The sequence below is a fragment of the Canis lupus genome, chromosome 5 (assembly GCF_003254725.2).
Source record: "Canis lupus dingo isolate Sandy chromosome 5, ASM325472v2, whole genome shotgun sequence".
In the NCBI taxonomy this organism is placed as follows: domain Eukaryota; kingdom Metazoa; phylum Chordata; class Mammalia; order Carnivora; family Canidae; genus Canis; species Canis lupus.
The window spans coordinates 342,794-359,404 of record NC_064247.1 but is presented as its reverse complement, the minus strand read 5'-3'; the positions used below and the strand labels follow the sequence as shown (position 1 = coordinate 359,404).

The window sequence follows — 16,611 nt, the reverse complement described above, 5'->3', positions numbered from 1 at the left end:
TTCAGACGCCTGTTTTTAAAAAAAATCCATGGTCGATATTTCTGCATTTAAGTGTGAAAATCTAATTTGATTAGAATTAAGATATATGTGTCCACTGGGGGTGGACCAGGATTTAGAGTCGCCTCATTGAGCCATTTTTTAAAACAGGGCATGGAGCTATATTTTTAGTTCTTCGGGGGAGAGAGGAGTAACCCGGCTGATGCCAGAAGGCATTTTACAGCTCAGAAGTCCCCTCGTAGTATGTCAATATTATTTGTATCAGGACAAGGCCCGGGCACGCACCAGGTGAATCGCTTGCTTCAGTGTGTCCCAGGCCGGCATCGGATGCCACGTGCAGGAAAGGCGCAGTCACCTTCCCTTGGCTCCCTTCCCGTTGCCGCCACGATGTCTCACTTGATTTGCTTCCTACTTGATGCTTTCAATCTCCTAAACCGAATCATTTGTTACCAGTGACTTCTGGCTTTTTTTGTGACCCAAACACACTCTTTAGGGGAATGAAAGTTCCCCTCCTTGGCCGTACGAATCGGAATCCTCCATTCTCAGCCCAGTCCTCCAGGCCGCACGCTCTACCTCTTGCTGGAGGCTGTCCCTGCGAGCACAGCGCCTTTAGCAGAGAACCTAGAGCTGGCCTACGTTTGTCCAGCTTGGGTAAAGGGTATCCCGCACCTCCTCTCCCGTAACTGCGGCAGCCGAGCGAGAGAGCCAAGCCAGGGCTGTGTCACTCGCTGCGGTCCGTAGAGCAGAAGCTACAGTCGCCCGGGAACAGTGGGCGTCCCAGGGCAGTGTTCGAAGGTGTGCAAAAGCAATTAGGAAGAGCCTCCTTGGCTCCTGAGCATCGGAGAACCTGCCCGAGGGCCCACGGTTTCCATAGAAACATTAAGAAAATCAGCATCGAGGAGGCAATTAATAGGGCTGCAGGTCCCACTGGCCCTATTGTGCAGGAGCCAAGCCTATCAGGACTGGACTCACAGGGGAGCCTCCGCCCAGAGGAGAAGCTCAAGTCACAGATGTGTTCGGTCAAAATAAGGATCCAACTTGCATTGTTCCCTCCCCCGTAAGCCCAGCCTAGAATCGGCCTTTAACTTATAAGTTCCTCCAAGTGCTCCTGCAGAAGAAAAGTTGAGAATTTACAGAAACAGATTAAAAGGAATTATGTAAATAGTGAGAGCATCCTGCTTGTTTGTTTTTTTCCTTTTGCTTCTGGAATCCATAGCCCAGGTGTAGACAACACAAACCCATTTATTCCTCTTCCTACATTCAGTAAAATTACCCTTTTCTGTTTCTACTAATGTCCCTTTAGTAGGAAGCTTTACAAGCATCTCCACGTCTTCTCTAGGATCTTACTCCACTCGTAAATAAGGTGACTTTTGTTTTCTGTTTGATCTATGCTTTTCTTGTTGGAATTTAAACTTGTTTCCTCCAGTTCTGTACTAAATGAAATTAAAAATCAAACACGGAAACAAAACCACAAAACTAGAGCATTCTCACTCCTCGCTGGGCACTTACAGTCTTCCGTATGCTTACACCTCCTCAGTCATTCTCGGTCTCTCCTCCAGACTCATTATATCACTAGGTTGTGGGGGTTTTCTTTCCCCCTCAGATTCAAGAGCGTTTAAGAAAGAAATTCCCAACATTTTTCAAACGTCAAGTCTCTGGGACCTGGGACCAGGAAGATAAGGAGACTCTTCGCTAATGGCATAATTGCACAGTGTCTTAAGCACTTGGACATTTTTTTTCAACTGATCCTAATTACCAAGGAATTGAAGTTTTTATTACTCACATTTCACCATTAGGAAATCTAGTTCTTTTTTTTTTTTTAACTTTTATTTATTTATGATAGTCACAGAGAGAGAGAGAGAGAGAGAGAGAGGCAGAGACCTAGGCAGAGGAAGAAGCAGGCTCCAAGCACCGGGAGCCCGACGTGGGATTCGATCCCGGGTCTCCAGGATCGTGCCCTGGGCCAAAGGCAGGCGCTAAACCGCTGTGCCACTCAGGGTCTACGAGAGGCTGAGTCATTGTCCAAAGTCCTACAGATGGTGATCAACAGATTTGGGGCTTTGAATCCATGCGTTCCGGCTCCGAAGCCAAGCTCTCTTCTGTCACATTTCTGTGATTTTTAAGATGCTACACTTGTCCTTAGCAGTTGCTGTGCATCTCTGCGGCTTCCTCATGCTGACAATATGGATAAACAGGGCATTCGCTTCCCTCTCTCCCGGATTCTGGGTGCTCGGTCAGAAGACATGCAGAAAGTCAAGGAAAAATGGGAAAAATTCCCGTGTCCCTTCTCCTTACAATTCTCTGCTCTCTCCACCGCCCCCGACTCCAGCTGATCTTGGGGACTCCCTGCCGCTGCTTTTGCCTCCCTTCAGTGTCTTCTGTACAGAGAAACCAGAAAAATTCTACTAAAGCATGTCACACCATTTATCTTTCTAAGATCCATGCCCTAATATACGTTCTGGAGAAGTTCCTACAGGATTCCAGCGAGCCTGCCTCACTGGAGGAACTTAAAACAGGAAGATGGATGAGAAGACGTGAAGACGTGTGGTCCCCACTGCCACAGCTGGCGTGGGGGTCACAGCATAAACCTGTCATTTCCACTTCTACACTCCGCTCTGATTCTCTCCCCCCCCAACCCCATAGCCTAGCTGGGCTCATGACACAGGCCCTCCCCCATGAAGGGTGTGAGCACCTCATCTCTGTGCACTTCTCAGACTGAGGTTATTGCATTTTCCCTTTTTCTTTTTTTTTAAGGATTTATTTATTTATTCATGAGAAAGACATAGAGAGAGAGAGAGGCAGAGACACAGGCAGAGGGAGAAGCAGGCTCCATGCAGGGAGCCCGACGCGGGACTGATCCCAGGTCTCCAGGATCACACCCCGGGCTGCAGGCAGCGCTGAACTGCTGCGCCACCGGGGCTGCCCGCATTTTCCCTTTTCCCATCAAAATTAGGCAAAGGAGTCCTGAGAGGTGTCCCTTCTCTCCATCAGTCCTTGTCCCTTTTCTTTCCTGACCTCTCCACGCCGGCGGTCATCTTCTAGCGTAAGATAACATTGACTTATTTCATTTTTTGTCTTTCCTCAGATAAATGTTAGCATTTTGAGAACAAGGATTTTCATAGGTTCAGTTTACAGCTGTGTCTCAGCCTCAAACACAGAGATGCTCAGAAACGTCTGTGAAATATTGATTGAAGAGTGAGGGGATGCCAGTGCCAAGGACAGGCCAACCCTAACAGCTACCCTCCCCCCCCCCCCGACAATAAATAAGCAAGCCGACTAGGTCTGCCCTGCGATCCTCTCTCACAGGCTGTTCTTTTGCATCAAAATGATGGAACAAATTCTAAATCATACATGTGTGTCCTTACTTTTTTCACGTCTATTTCATGTCTAGTGTACCCACACTAGGTGGTGAACCCTTTGGGGTCAGGAAATGTGTCTTATTCTCTATCACATCCTCACTCTCCAGTCCAGTGTCTGGTTGATTACAAGTGTTCAATAAATAAGGGATTCAATAAATCAGGTGGATGAAAGGGAGAGAGAAGGTACAGAGCTGATATTACGTGCTTTATCACATTTCAGACAATTTTATTTTTTTTCCTGGAAACTCAGTGTCTGGAGTTCGGTGTGCCACACCCATGCCACACATACACGTAGTTGACTAGTCAAGGGCCTAAAGGAATTCTTAACCGCTAGGGCTCTCAGTGGATCCCGTGACTTGCAGAGGAAACATCTTAAAGGTAACGTGTGGCACTTCAGCCCCGCTGCTTTGCTGTGAGAACGTGACCTCTTACTGCTCCTGGCTTCTCCACACTCCGATTTCAGAACAGGCTCCATCACGTGTCCTCCCCTTCAGGCTCTCTGCACCCATCTGTTTCCATTTCCAGCTGCCACAGCCGGGACAAAGGACAAACACTCCCTCCTTTTGCCAACTCTGGCTTCATTTAAAAGGCTCATCCCTCAAATACAAATTTCTGGATAAAGGACAGTGAATGTGCGTGTTTGCGGGGGGTGGGTGTGGGTGGGGCTCTCACATTTACTGTCTCGGGCTAGCCTCTTAGTGTCACACAAGACAACACGCTTGGGACAGTCCCCGTGAGCAACTGAAATACAGAGAGCCAGGCTGACGATGCCAAAGGCAGGGCCTGCACGGTGTGTTCCCCCGCTTTTGCGCGCGCGCACACACACGCACGCACATGAATGCAAGAAGGGAAGTGACTAGAACAGGGGACAGTCACTGTACCTGTCGGACCCTCTGGCACGGATCCTGTGGGCTGGTGCTTTGAGTGGGGCACGGCCCTGCAGGACCCCACAGGTCACGGAAGGCCCGCAGGACTCCACAGGTCATGAAGGCCCCGCAGGACCCCACAGGTCACGAAGGCCCTGCAAGATCCCCCGGGTCACGGAAGGCTCCGCAGGACACCACAGGTCATGGAAGGCCCCGCAGGACCCCACAGGTCACGAAGGCCCTGCAAGATCCCCCGGGTCACGGAAGGCTCCGCAGGACTCCACAGGTCATGAAGGCCCCGCAGGACCCCACAGGTCACAGAAGGCCTCTGCTGCAGGTCGGGCCGTGCTGCTGCGGGTTTGATGTGCTGGTTTAAAACAATGACAAAAAGTCTTGTCACCCGATTTCATGGCTGCTGGCTCTGGGGAGCCCCCTTTCCTGGGGCCAATGAGGATTCCCGGATGCAAAGACTTGGGCAGATGCGGGGAAAGCTTTACTGCCCACGCGGCCTACAAACCTGGGAAATACAGTTTTGGGCCACACACTGGACGGACGCTCCGGAGGGAAGAGTTCAGGCTTTGGGCTAAATGGGAGGCTTCGCCAGGTCCGCGCTCCTTGGCCCGGAGCCGCTACCCCGGCCCCGCCGCCACCTGCGCCGGCGCATTGCCGAGTCTCCCTGTCTCCGCCCTGACGGGTGGGGGCTCCTGCTGCTCTCCCATCCCTGGGGTCTGTCCTCACAGCAGCCAGGCTGGCAGGCAGGGGCTTCGCCGGCTGCCCCCCGCCCCCGCCCCCGGAAGGCACAGGAGGGGGCCGCCAAGGTCACCGGGTCAGGGAGGACTTCAAGGCCCAAGAGCCACGGCCCTGACCTTCAAGAGCTTCCTGGGGCACCTGCCTCCTTCCCCAGCCGGGCTGTTCTGCCGGAAGTAGGCTCACCGCGGGGGGGGGGGGGGGGGGGGGGGGGGCAGTCGAGCGCAGCGAGCCTGGGGCTCCTCCCTCCTCCCTCCTCCGCCCTGCGCCCTCGCTCAGCGCCGCGGGTTCCACGCCCCCCTCCCCCCCCCCCCCCCCCCCGCTCCACAGCTGCAGCCCCCCCAGAGCTGCCAGAGGCCTCCGGGCCGTGGAACCCGGGGGGCTGGGGAGCTGCGTCCTGGGTGAGGGGCAGCTGGGTCCACGGGGTGGGGGGGGCTGTGCGGCCCGGGCGGGGGGTGGTGGAGCTGGGGGGCAGCGTGGACAGCACCTGCCCTCACCTGCCCTCACCTGCCCTCACCTGCCCACTGACACGGCAAATGTTAAGTCCTACATCTGCCTAATGTATTTATATACACATAAAATTTAACATATATTAAGGTACAATCTGATATTAATAAACTATGATGAGGCGAGATATAAATAAAAAGGCCTTCTCTGCAGGGAGACCCGGTGCTGCCCGCGGGGTCCCGGCAGGTGAGGGGACCGCGGGGGCGAGGGGACAGTGGCACAGGCCCCCCCTCAGCAAGAGCCCAGGCGCCGCCCGGTGGTGCGTCCCCTGCCCCTCTCCTCCGCCCATTCAGCGCCCTGCAGAGGGGACAGGACCGGCCTCACAGTGTCCCCTGGTGTCCCCGATCCCTAGACCCAGGGCCCTCACCTCCTGCTCCTCACCCCCATGTCCCACTGTGTCCCCCGGGCCCGCTGTCCCCACACGACTGACCCCCCACCCCAGGGCCCTCACCTCCTGCCCCCCACCCCAGGACCCTCACCTCCTGCCCCCCACCCCGAGGCCCTCACCTCCTGCCCCCCACCCCAGGACCCTCACCTCCTGCCCCCCACCCCAGGACCCTCACCTCCTGCCCCCCACCCCAGGGCCCTCACCTCCTGCCCCCCACCCCAGGACCCTCACCTCCTGCCCCCCACCCCAGGACCCTCACCTCCTGCCCCCCACCCCGGAGCCCTCACCTCATGCTCCTCACCCCGAGGCCTGTGTCACCGGGGTCGCTCGCCCCACACACTCAGGGTCGTGGAAGGGGCCAGCAGCCCGCTGCCCCCCAGGACGGAGCCCGTGTGTGCGTCCCCCTCGGCCTGTGATTAGAGAAATCAGTCTTAGCCACATCGCACCCTGAACCTGATGATGGGCGGCAGCTGATGGCCTTGCTGGGGTGAACGGAGCCCCCCCAGGGAGACGGATGCCATTACTCCTCCCCAATGCCCTTCACTGATGCTGTCACAATGGCTCACACGTGCTGCCAAGAATCCATAAAGTGCCGTGTGTCCCGAGGCCCCAGGGAGGCCCTCGCAGGGCTCAGCTGAGACCCAGGAAGTAGAGCTCTTACCCTCCAGGCCTTCGATGGGGGGCTGGGGAGCTGGGGAGCAGGCCGGGGGTGGGGGGGCCTGCGATGGCTGCCACCGAGTGGGCCTAACTATCCACCAGGCCCGGCCGGCAGGGAGAGGGCCCGGGGGCGGTGGCCTGTCGAGGTGGGAGCGGGTCACCCCGGGCAGGTGCTACGGTGGTTGGGAGCCCCGCGGGTGTGGACGGTCGGTGCGGTCCAGGCCGCCCAAAGGCCCCTGACCCGGGCTGGCTGTGCCAGTGAAGCCAGGGGATCCCGGGAGCTCGCCAAGGACCCGGCGCCCGTGTGCCTGAGTACACGCGTACTCGTGCCTGCGCGTGTGTTCGTGCCAATGTGCAAACATCTTCTTGTGTGCATATGTGTCGTGTGTGCACCTGGGGCACGGAAGGTATGGGGTGGAAACTGAGGCACCTGCTCTCGAAGGTCCCCCTGGGGAGGGTCCTCCTGCAGGGCGGAGTCCGCCCTCTAAGTCGGGGGGCGGGAGCAGCAGGGTGCAGACTTGGTAACACAAACCCGAAGGCGCCCGCCTGAGCCCAGCTGTAGACTACTCAGGGCCCGACGCTGAGCCCCACTCGGTTTTCTCTCGACTTATCCTTTGCCTGGTTTTGAAGTTTGTTGGTGGTCGTTGTGTTGTTGTTGAGTTGTAGGAGTTCTTTTTATGTTCTGGATATTAATCGCTTTCAGACGTATGATTGGCAAATATTTTTTCCCATTCTGTAGGTTGTTTTCTTCATTTTGAGTCTCCTTTGATGCACAAAGGTTTTTTTCTTTTTTCTTTTAAGATTTATGTCTTTGAAAGAGAGAGAGAGAGAGAAAGAGAGCATGGGGTTAGGGTGAGCAGAGGGACACAGACTGAGGAACTCAAGTAGGACCTCATCACGCGGAGCCTGAAGCCTGATGTGGGGCTCAGTCCCCGGACAGATCGTTACCTGAGCCCAAACCGAGTCAGATGCTGAACTGATGGTGTCACCCAGGCGCCCCCATGCACAAAGGTTCTTATTTCTGATAAAGCCCAATTTATCTATTTTCCTTCATTGCTTTTGCTCGTGGTGTCCCATCCATGAAGTCGTTGCCAAATTTAATGTCACGACACTTTTCTCCTGTTTCCTGAAAGTTTTATACTTTTAGCTCTTAGATTCAGGTTTTTGGTCTATTTTGAGCTAATTTATGTACATGACATAAAGTAGGGGTCTGACTTCATTCTTTGCCGTGTAGGTACCCTGTTATCACAGTACATTTGTTGAAAAGGCTGTTCCATATCCCAGTTGAATGGCCGTGGCATCCTTGCTGAAAATCCTTCGGCCACGAGCACGGAGGCTTATTTCGTGGCTCTGCTCCGCGCACTCGGCCCACGCATCTGTCTTCATGCCCGTCCAGCACTTCTTTGGTTATTGCAGCGTTGTAGTAAACTTGAAACCAGCAAATGTGAGTTCTTCAACTTTGTTCTTCTTTTTAAATATTATTTTGGCTTCTTTGGGTCCCATGACAGTCTAAGAATTTTAGGATGTTTATGTTTCTGCAAAAAATGATATTGGGATTTTTTTTTAAGGATTTTATTTAATCATGAGAGGCTCAGAGAGAGAGAGGCAGAGACACCAGCAGGCTCCCCACAAGGAGCCGGACGTGAGACTCGATCCCGGATCCCGGGATCACACCCTGAGCCGAAGGCAGATGCTCAACCGCGGAGCTACCCAGGCGTCCGGATATTGGGATTTTTAGGGATTGCATTAAAATCCATCGATCACGTTGGGTAGTATTGACATCTTGGCATTTTCTGATTCATAAACACGGCTTCTTTCCATTTATTTATATCTTCTTTAATGTCTTTCAGGGATATTTTATAGCTGCCTGTGTACAAGTCTTTTACTTCATTGGCTAAGTTTATTCTGAAATATTTTAGTATCAGTAGTACTATTTGTTGTCTTGGGATCTTTTGCTGAAAACCAGACATTTGGAAAACCGTGGCATCTCCCAGTCTTTGCAGACTGGCTCAGAGCTGGGGCTGATGGGCTAGATATGCTCCCAGCCAGGGATCAGCTGAGTAGAAAAGCTTCAGGTCTTCTTAGGTCGTTTCCGAGCAGGGGAATGGCTGTCTGTGGACGTCTTGATCTCCCAGGGAGGCCCGTGCCAATGACTCTGCATCTTCCGCAGGCTGCTGCAGGCCTCCACCTGTGTTCCCTTGCTCCAGGTGCCTGACGGTCTAGTCTCCCTGCAGCTTTCGTGGGTGGGGCCAGATGACCTTCCTGTCCGCAGATGAGGCAGGCCTCCAACCGTCCGTCTGTCCGTCCGGCAGCCTCCAGGCAGGTTAGAACATTGCAGGTGACGCTGGAGGGCGGGAACTGGGATCTGGGCTGTGGTGCCTCCAGAGGGGACCAGGCGCCAGGGCAAGGGGGGTGTGGGGGAAAACATCACGATATTTGCTACCATTTGTAATGTGTGTTTCTTAAAAACATTCTCTTGATTAGATGTTTACTTGCTCGCTGGACCCTCTGTTTTTCAGAGCCCCTATAAGATCAGTTCAGCCAATTGCTTTGTTTGCTTGTTTTATGTGTTTGTTTTTTGATGTTTGGGAGGAGGAGACAGGGAGGGGGAGAAACAGGGCTCGCAGCTTCCTCATCCACCTTTGGTGATGCTCTTCTCTCAAGACTTTTTATATCTTGCCTACCTTCGAATTTTTCTTTTGTCTTTTTTTCAGACCATTTGGCACAACGATATTTTTCTCTTTTTAGGTATCTCTTTTTACTTTTTGGAAGTCAATTTGTATTTAAATCTGCTTTCCGGGGCAGCCTGGGTGGCTCAGTGGTTTGGCGCCGCCTTCAGCCCGGGATGTGATCCTGGAGACCCGGGATGGAGACCCACGTCGGGCTCCCTGCATGGAGCCTGCTTCTCCTTCTGCCTGTGTCTCTGCCTCTCTGTATCTCTCATGAATAAATAAATAAATGGAATCTTTAAAAAATCAATCAATCAATCTGCTTTCCGTATAATATTAACCTGAAGGATTTGATGTTCTATAGCCATGGGATTAAAGATAGCTGTAAGGGATCCACATAAACAGAAAAGTCACATTAATGTCTATTTATAATTCTATTTGCAGTTTAGAGGATGTGTAGGGAATTGTAGGATTCAAATATCTCCTTGAACAGAGTTGTCTGTGTATTAGGCAAACTAAGGCAATATTTTTTCTTTCACTGTCTTTCTAGTCATAGTATCTACAAATGTTCTTCTCTCTCAGCTCCTATATCTTAGAGAACACAAGTCCTTCTGGTTCTTCTGGTACGAGAGCCATGAGTTATTTCTATAGCTCACTTGCTAGTTAAGGCTACTAACTGGCTACTAACCAGCTGTCTATTGAATGTTTTCTAAATCTGACATTTTATATTTGGATTTATTTGGTAATCAAGTAATCTATCGCTGTGTCACTTGTTCAAGGAACTCTATCTTACATTATCATATTTAACTTTTACCCAATTATTTCATTTGCTACCACTGCTTCCAGATTGTTAGCTGTATGGTTGGGGTAGCCTTTCCTGTCTTCTTCATGTCTGCATCCCCGTCACTAAGAAGCAACCACATGGTAAGTTTTTTCAATAAATTATCTAGCATGAGGGAGCTCAATCAATGAATAAATAAATGTGTCACAACTTCTTAATTGGGGAAATGAAGGACTTACTACAATTCACTTCTAAGTTCTCGTAGTTTAGAGCACATACAACAACATTACACCTTACGTAAGAGAAGAAGGATTCACAAAGATTTGTATATGAAAAGAAGCACAAAGATAGAAGTGTTTCCCCTATGGGATCTGCTTGCCATGGGATAGGATTGCTGTGGAGGGAGAGACAAAAGCACAGTGGGAAAGGGATGGGATTTATGTAGCCTGGAAGTGTGTGGGAGGGATGTCAGAAAAAGCTTCAAGCCAAGAGGACAGTCCTGTTGTTCTTAAAAAATGAGTTGAAATGCACTGGGTGGATGGTGAAGGTAGGCAATTCAAGTTGATTTATCTGAGGAACAGGGAACATAAGAAGCAAAAAGCATGGGTTGAGCAAACTAACAAAGCTTCATGTCCTCTGCTTACCGGTTGGGCTGGATTCTGTAGGTTGAGGCTGTCCTCAATGGCGTTTATTAGAGGATGACTTGCAGTTTGGAGAGATCAGATTCCTAGTTGTGTAAAGGATGAATGGGGTGAGGCCAGAGTCAGGGAGACCCCCTGCTACCGAAAGCAACCATCCAGGTGAGAAACCATAAAGGCCTAAACTTTGCAGATGGAGTGAAAACAGAGAAGGAGATGCAGCAGCTCAAATGCGCTTCCTTTGGCTTATTTTCCCTCACAGCCAGAACCAAAATTGGCATATGTTTAAAAGAAGATGTTGAATTGGCTCATATTTCTCCTATTTAGGCCAAGATGAACTTTCAGAAGCAAAAAGTCTTGGATTTATGTGGAATCGCTTCTTGGCTGGGAAAGATACATTTCTTATACCTCGAAGGAGAGGAAGGAGAGGTGGCCATGCCCCATGCTGTACCGCGTGGTTCAGTTATTAGAGACCACTGGGTTGGCTGTATCCTCATGCCCAGCCCTCCATTTACAGGGTCACCAGTGTCTTGGCTGCCCCACCTTCCTGTGCTCCTGGGATTATCTAAAAGGGAGCACGTCGGGTGTGGAGGGGCTGTGACATATCTTGGTTGTGTGGTATATGGTTTGTGCTGGCATAATTGGAGGCAGGTAGACATTTATCATTTTGGAGGTGATGAAATTGAGAATCCGAGAGATGGACAACCATCTCAGGATTACACAACTAGTATACAATGGAGACGAGCTAAGGCTGGCGATGGAAAACTGGACAGTCCTGAGTCACAGAGTTTCAAAATCTAATATAGGACCAGTTGGCCATAAAAGGGGGATGAACTCATCCTCAGACCCTCCCATGGACCTGCCTCCTAGTGATCAAAATTTAGCTTCTTCTTGGAAATGTATATCATTACGTTGCAACTTGCAGAAACTTTAATAAAGTTATATTAGTGAAGAGTTTTATTAATTTTTATCTTTAAGATATTTTTGATGGACGTTTTTGAGCATACTCTAAAGAAAAAGTAATTGTCCATCTAATCCCCACACAGAGCATTTCATTACTGAGCTTGGAGAAATATCCATCAGTGACCAGTCTTGTGTCATTTACCCATTCCCCATTTTGATAGTTTGTTGCTACGCCTCTCAACCATTTTACACATCCATAACCATGTTAGGCACAAGTAAACAGCATAAAGATTGAGTCCAGATACTCAAGAGTGACTATCCTTGGGGTTTCAGATGCCTTTGCCAACCTTTTGGGTGGCTGGAGGGATCAATAACTAGGCCTCGCATCCTCAGAAAACAAAGCACTTAGCACTAAGCTTTGGTATAAGTCTCCAAGGGTGGGCAGCTGTGCCTTGGGATGCAGAAGCAGAACAGAAACCACAACAACAACAGAAAAAGAAAAGTATATGTATTAATGACCAAGGGAATCTCAGGAAATAGCTCTGGCTTTAAAATGGTTTAAAAATATTAAAATGGTTTTAAAATAATTTGTTAAAAGGATTTTATTTTTAAGTAATCTTTACACCTAGTGTGGGGCTTGAACTCACAACCTTGAGATGGAGTCACATCCCTACCAACTGAGCTAGCCAGATGCCTCAATGATAATACTTTTAAGTGAATTATTTCCTGATTAAGAAAAACAGGGCAGCCCGGGTGGCTCAGCGGTTTAGAGCCCGCCTGCAGCCCAGGGGCTGATCCTGGAGACCTGGGATCGAGTCCCATGTCGGACTGCCTGCTTGGAGCCTGCTTCTCCCTCTGCCTGTGTCTCTGCCTCTCTCTCTCTGTGTCTCATGAATAAATAAATAAAATCTTAAAAAAGAAAAACAACTCTGTTCTTAGAGTCAAAAAGCTTAACTTTGAGTATGTCCTCTGGCACTACTTTTCTCTTAAATTCTGTGCACTTCAGGTCTCTCTCCTCCATATATTAGTCATTCAGCAAATACTCACTGGGCATCTCTTATGTGTCAGACACTGTGCTGGGCTTGGAAATAGTTTTTTTCACTAGATACTATGGAAAGTAAATAGCCCCTACATTTGGGCGGTTTATGATCTTATGGGTATATAATGTGTATACATGGGTGACGATGATAACACTGCCAGAAAGAAAAGCTCCACAGAAGAGTTAAATCAAGTACAATGGAATATTCCTCAGCCGTTAGAAACGACAAATACCCACCATTTGCTTCGATGTGGTTGGACCTGGAGGGTATGATGCTGAGTGAAATAAGTCAACCGGAGAGGGACAAACATTGTATGGTCTCATTCATTTGGGGAATATAAAAAAAGAAGTGAAAGGGAATAAAGGGGAAAGGAGAAAAAATGAGTGGGAAATATCAGAAAGGGAGACAGACCATGAGAGACCCCTAACTCTGGGAAACGAACTAGGGGTGGTGGAAGGGGAGGTGGGCGGGGGTGGGGGTGAATGGGTGACGGGCACTGAGGGGGGCACCTGATGGGATGAGCACTGGGTGTTATTCTGTATGTTGGCAAACTGAACACCAATAAAAAAATAAATTTATAAAAAAAATCAAGTACAAGGTGCTAAAAGGAAGAAATACTCTTCAGAATGAGGGGACATGTGTCAGGAAGCTCCACTAAGGAGGTAGCCTTTGAACCGACCTGAGGAAACAGCATCTGGATTGACCTCTGAGATTTGAGGAGAAGCTCAGGCAATGAAAGGGGATCCGTGGTGAAGGGAACCTTCTGTTGGGCATAGGATGAGACCACATAAATGGGCCAACCTGGCATGGAGACCGTGGAAAATCATCCGTGAAAAACCCAAGGGCTGTGTTAGCGTTAGCCAAGCCAAAAGGTGCTTAGACTACGTGTCCTCACGCGTCTGGCTGTGACTCGTTCCCTGGATCACCAACACCTCCCTAGAGCTCCTGGTGATGCAGAGGGAAGATTATGGACCACTGGGAGTCTCAAGAAACCAGAGGCCATAGCAGCTTGGTTGGTGGCTCCAGTAATCCTGTTGGTTATGAGGGTGTCGTGGACATCTCAGATCAGGGCACAGCTGGGAATATTTCAGAAAAATAATTCATCTAGTTCTACCCAGAAGTGAGCATCTTCTTTGATTCCATTTGATTCTCTGAGGGAGCTGCAGAGCTGCTTGGTGGTGATTGTGTTTCTGTGAGGGGCTACTTCTTTTAGGGGTTTTAGGAAGAATGAGAGGCATTTGGGTATTATCCTAGCAAGGCTACTAATGTTATTATTACTATAATACTAATGTATAGTCTTGTGCAAAGTTTCAAGCTGCTTTCACCTTTATCATCTCAACCGAGCCTAACAATGACCACATAAATCTTTTTAAGACGGGAGAAACCTGAGACTCAAACATGCTGATTAAATGATGTAGTGAAAGATATAATGGGTAGCAGAACTGAAACTTTATGATTCCAGAACACGTTCTTTCTGGGTTCTGGGAAGCAGGGGGAGGCCACCAGTCTGCAAACCTGGAGTCTGACTCACCTTGTACCCAGTTAAGGAGTGCATCTCCCTAAAGGTGGGCTCTTTCTGCTGGGCCACAGGTTGCTATTCTGCTTCAGAGAACTGTCTCGGCCGAGGAGAAGCCAGGCCTCATCGTGGAGCGCTTGGCACAACCAAACAGGCCGCATCTCACTTCCATGGAAATGCTCTGCGGGACCCACATGCACCCGCTGCAAACACAGGCATGCGGACTTCAGGTGCCTCGTGCAAAGCACCGGGTATGTCCCGGTCCCTGCACCAAGACAGATAGGGAGGTACATTTAGCGAAATGTGGAGGGAGGAAGAAGCTGGCGATGAAGGGGAGCCTACAGGGTTGTCTCGGGCAGGAAGCCCGGGAGAGGCGGAGACAACCCGGGGATCTTGCTCCTGAACTCGCAGTCCAAGCACTAGGGCTTCATTTCCCTCCTCAGCCTGACCCCTGTGTGGGCTGGACACGGGCCCCGTGAGCTCGCATCACTTGCAGTGTAGACTGAGGTTTGGGCCCTGGGGGTATGGACCATGGTGGCCAGAGAAGGCTTCCGAGGCGCTCAGCAGGGCAGGGCCTGTCCTGGAACTTTCTAACAGCACCAGGGAGGAGACATTATTATAAAAGGGAACTAGAAACACTTAAAAAAAATATAAAGGAACTGGGATTTGGAGAGCTTGAGAAGCTTGCTTGGGGTCCTCCTGATTAAACCATAATTGCTCTTAGCATCCGTGACTATTTGAGGTTTATAGACTTTCTCCCTCGTGTTAGACGTGGGCCTTTCAAAGTCAAGATGGAATTTCCACCTTCCTCCTCATGTCCTTTTACCTCCCCTTGGGATCCAGCCCATTCCTCTGTGCAAATGGATCACAGTCTCAGGTACAAAATTGCACAAGTTGAGAGAGCATTTCAGGGCAGGTGCACGGTGCGTGCTGGGGAGGCGCCCTGGGCTGGGCCGGCTCGAGCTGCTGGGGAAACGAGCCCCTATAGATCTTACCAGATCCTCCGTCTCCCCGTGGCAAGGCAGCAGCAGGCCCACTACTGAGAAATAAAAAAAATAAAATAAAATAATAAATAAAATAAAATAATAAAATAAAATAAAATAAAATAAAATAAAATAAGATAAAATAAAATAAATGCCCAAGGGGAGACGCACAGCAAGCTTTCAGATCATTTTCTGAGCAGCTGTCCCTTTGCTAGAAGCCATGCGCCGGGCTGAGCTAGATCTCAGACAAGGTCGTCTGCAGAAGCCGCATCCCTACTGCCTTGGCCCGTGGTCTTGCCTTCTTGAGTTTTACCTGCTGGTGCAAGGACAGGGAGAGCCACGGGCACACAGATGGCCCCCGTACAGCTGGAGTCTCCCCCACCGGCTTCCCCCACGCTGTCGATGGACGCTTCTTCCAACCACTGTAGTCTGAGTTCCTAACCTTCTTTGACGTTTTGGTCTCAGCCCTTTGAGGCAGATTCCATCCCCTGGCAGCTTCCACTCAGAGCTTGCATGATGTGCAAGCAGCAGTGAGCACGCTTAAGCCTGCAGCTGGGGTGGTGGTGGCGGTGGTGGGCAGGGGGCTGACCGGGGGTCTTCCCGGGGACGGAGCTCCTCCTCTGTACTCCCTCTGGGAACAGGGCTAAGAGGCCTCTATATTGCTTTCAAAATATCATTTTTATGGATCTTTTTTGGTCTTAGTATTGCTTTTCTGGAGAAATGATCTACTTCTTGTACTAATTTTAGATTAGTAACCCCAAAAAGAATAAAAGCAGTGTATAAAGATACTTGAAAGGACTAACTTCTGCTTTTTGTTTGCCTCTTCGTTTTGCTTTTTAAATTTTACAAATGAGTGAAATCATACGATGTGTGTCTTCCTCAGTCTGACTTTTCTCACTTAGCGTAATACCCTCGAGGTCCACGCATTGTGGCACAAATGACAGGATCTCATTCCTTTAAATGGCTATGTGCACCTCACCTTCTTCATCTATCCAGGGGATGGCATCACGGACGGACACTTGGGTTGCTTCCATCTTAGCTGTTGTAAATAATGCTACAATAAATATTGGGATTTTCAAATTTTATCTTTTCAAATTAGTGTTTTCATTTTCTTTGGGTAAATGTAGTGGAATTATTGGATCATATGGTATTTCTATTTTTAATTTTTTGCAGAACCTCAATACTGTTTTCCACAGGGGCTGCACCAATTTATATTTCTTCCAACAGTGCATAAGGATTTTCCTTTCTTCACATCCTCACCAAAATTTGTTGTTGCTTGTCCTTTTTATTTTTGCCAGAGGGCAGCTGTAGGGGGGTGGGAAGTGGAGTAGGAGACACACACTTTCAGTAATGGAATGAATAAGCCATGAGAATAAAAGGCACAGCACAAGGAATATAGTCAATGATATTGTAATAGTGTTGTATGGTGACAGATGGGAGCTATACTTGTGATGAGTACAGCATAATGTATGCAAATGTTGAATCACTATTGTCGTACATCTGAAGCTGAGGTAATATTTTGGGCCAACTCTACCCAAGTAAAAAATTGAACAAAAAAGA

General features: G+C 49.6%; 2 long non-coding RNA genes across 2 annotated transcripts; one reads left to right on the top strand and one right to left on the bottom strand.

The window, feature by feature from the left end:
* Nucleotides 1–3,274: 3,274 nt before the first annotated feature.
* On the bottom strand, nucleotides 3,275–5,144 carry LOC112671475 (uncharacterized). Its single transcript, XR_003143655.3, has 3 exons — nucleotides 4,740–5,144; nucleotides 4,238–4,589; nucleotides 3,275–3,881 (listed from the first exon to the last, which is right to left on the bottom strand). It is a non-coding gene; the product is annotated as an uncharacterized LOC112671475 (long non-coding RNA).
* Nucleotides 5,145–6,632: 1,488 nt separating this feature from the next.
* On the top strand, nucleotides 6,633–12,381 carry LOC112671474 (uncharacterized). The gene is made up of 3 exons (XR_003143654.3): nucleotides 6,633–7,532; nucleotides 7,756–7,965; nucleotides 10,037–12,381. It is a non-coding gene; the product is annotated as an uncharacterized LOC112671474 (long non-coding RNA).
* Nucleotides 12,382–16,611: the final 4,230 nt, after the last annotated feature.